We start from the raw sequence: 3,385 nt of genomic DNA, 5'->3' as shown, positions 1-3,385 counted from the left end.
ATGAATTTACTTTGTTGCCATATCGACAGAATTTTTATACCTTTCAATCAAGTCCGCCTTTCTTTCAGTAACATATTGTCCATATAATCTTAAATATTTCTTTAACTCAGGCACAGTAAGTACTTCGATAGCTGAATCATCAAGCTGCTTTATATCCATGATAAGACGTAAAACAATAACAATGGCGTGGGTAGCCTCCGGAAGTTTAATTATCTACATGGAGCGCCGCCTAGCCAAGGGAGATAACCTACTTATAGGAAAGCCCTATATGACAGGCTTCCACACAGTTCCATCATCATTTAATACCTGTTCTCCATGCTGACATAAGTTGGATAATTTGACAGGAGCTAACAAGGCCTCAAGCCACACTGGGTTCCACTGTCCGTTTACGCATGGTTGCTATAGCTGTAGCAATTTTCTTGTCTTTTACTTGCTTCAGTCATCAATTGCGGCCGTGCTGGGGCACAGCTTTTAAGAATTTTTAGTTGAATGAATCAACCCCTAATTTAGCAGTTAGGCAAAAGAGACCGATGGAATAAGTGGCATGCTATAACAGCACCATGGAATAGCGGCTTTATTTGCATTTTCAAAACATTTCCCGTAAACAAACTTTCAATATATATATATATATAGCTTTTACTTGTTTCAGCCATTGGACTACAGTCATGGGCACTCGCGGATCCGAACACGCAGTCGCGCGTCCGCGCTGCTTTAGTAGTACCCAGTCATGCTAGAGGGAATCACTTTGACAGGTTTAGGTGAACAAATCGACCCCAATACTTTATTAAAAAAAAAAATCTGGTGCTTATTCTATCGGTCTCTTTTACCGAAACGCTGTATTAGGGGGACATAAACAAAACAGTCGTTATTAAGCGCAGATAAATACACAGATAAAGACTTTTTAGCCACCAATGCGATGTTGAGCACTCATTCTCATTGTTCAACATTTGCGTGTATGTATATATATATATATATATATATATATACATACACTAACCTCCTCGGTTCGAAAATATAAGGATACAGATCGTGTGTCGTATAACCAAATGGAGACGATGTCTCTTGGTGCTACAACAGTAGCATTCGCCCCAAAATGGGACTGCCACACTAGGTTGGCAAAAAATCGTTACTTTATACATATACATACGTATATATCGAACGATGAAAATATGTGCTCAACACCGCCTTGATGTATATATATCTAATGTATGTATTTATTACTATATATGTGTGTAGAATATTTCTTACCGTTTTTTGTTTCTTCCGGGGATTTGTTGACCAAAGTGTAAAGAGAGAAATTGCCTTTTTAATTTTGTTGTCTTGTCGTGCTCTCTTTCTGGTAGAAAGGTTGTTTTCATCGATCGCGGAATATTTCCTTTTTAAGTTTTTTAAATGTTGGGATGATTCGTGTGAAGACGTAAACATTTTTAAGATGAAAATTAATAAACACAAATAACAGTCAGGGAAACTGAGACACAGGAAAGAATAGAACTTAACTAATACAAAGTTTAGTAAGCCCTTTTTTGATTTCTTCTTCGATATTTGATTCCTTGATGTTAATTATTCCATGATGGGACGAATAAGATAGGAATTCACCAACACATGGTCTTAACAGGACATGCGAGGTGTAATTTCAAGGGAGATAACTCTCAACGACGATGTACATTTCATTCTCACTAGAGAGCTTCTAGTGGAGGCGCAATGGCCCAGGGGTTAGGGCAGCGGACTCACGGTTTCGATTCCCAGACTGGGCGTTGTGAGTGTTTATTGAGCGAAAACACCTAAAGCTCCACGTGGCTCCGGCAGGGAGTACAGCAGGCGAAAGAGTACAGCAGGGTTCGCCTGCTGTACTCTTTCACCACAACTTTCTCTCACTCTTACTTCCTGTTTCTGTTGTGCCTGTAATTCAAAGGGTCAGCCTTGTCACACTGTGTCACGCCGAATATCCCCGAGAACTACATTAAGAGTACACGTGTCTGTGGAGTGCTTAGCCACTTGCACGTTAATTTCACGAGCAGGCTGTTCCGTTGATCGGATCAACTGGAACCCTCGACGTCGTAAGCGACGGAGTGCCAACAATGATATATACTAACTGCTAAATCTCTCTCAAATTACTCCCTTATTGTCTTAAAACAGCGCAATGAGTAGTGTTGTCCAAGGTACACTACTCAATATGCTCTTAAACAAAACTGAGCACTTCTCAACCAACAAGAGAAATTTTCTTTTAAAAATGTTTTCCCCTTGCTACAGCTGAGACTTGTGCCTCAGAGGGTAACCGTGTATGTGCAATCCCATGGTCATTCATGACCAATGGAGATTTTTTTCTAATATACGCTTATTATTTTGTTGTCTGACTCAAAGGAACTGGGATTTTTTGTTTGTTTTAAGTTGGGTAATTTCATTTGTTTTTATTTGAATAATTTTAACTTCATCAACTGATTATCTTCAGGTGAATACCTTAACATGATACCAATTAGTTTGAGGTTAAAATGTAGTTTAACACTGTATAAAATAGTGTATAGACACAGGCATAGATGTGTGGTAAGAAGCTTGCTTCCTAGCCACATGGATCTGGGTTCAGTCCCACTGCGTGGCACCTTGGGCAAATGTCTTCTACTAAAGCCTCTGACTGACCAGAACTTTGTGAATGGATTTGGGAGACGGAAACTAAAAGAAGCCCGTCATACATACATATATATATTTATTTGTCTTTGTTCCCCCACCTCCCTTGACAACCGATGTTGGTATGTTTATGTCCCTGTAACTTAGAGGTTCGGCAAAAGACACCGATAGAATAAGTATCAAGCTTACAAAGAATAAGTCTTGGGGGTCGATTTGCTCGACTAAAAGGCGGTGCTCCAGCATGATCGCAGTCAAATGCCTGAAACAAGTAAAAGAATAAACGCAAAATACAACACAGTGCTTATTATAGAGTTGTAGAATTGCTCAGTTCTGGAGTTGGGAGTATTTGGTCTGGGAATGTCAGCTGGCAGAATCGTTAGCATGCCCGGGCGAAATGCTTAAACCCTTTGTCTGTCCTTGTTTGTCCCCTCTATGCTTAGCCCCCTGTGGGCAATAAAGAAATAAATGTGCTGCTCCCAAATAAAACTAACCAGTGTTTACGTTACAATCGAAAATATTCAAGTTATTGGATATCGTCGATTTATATAGGAGTAAGCTATTCGTAAAGTCGGGATGCATGAACATAATCGAAAGCAACACATTTAAAAATGCAGCTCTGCAAAATTTCATTAAGAAATATGCAGCGAAACAGGATGTTACGAAGGTAAAAAATCGGATCGGGGCACCAAACTGTAGATATGCCACATTTTAAAACCCAAAAAAAAACAATAGTTTCAAATTTTGGCACAAGGCCAGTAATTTC

This window comes from Octopus bimaculoides, chromosome 17 (assembly GCF_001194135.2).
Source record: "Octopus bimaculoides isolate UCB-OBI-ISO-001 chromosome 17, ASM119413v2, whole genome shotgun sequence".
In the NCBI taxonomy this organism is placed as follows: Eukaryota; Metazoa; Mollusca; class Cephalopoda; order Octopoda; family Octopodidae; genus Octopus; species Octopus bimaculoides.
The sequence above is the reverse complement of the archived record's forward strand: the minus strand, read 5'-3'. Positions refer to the sequence as shown.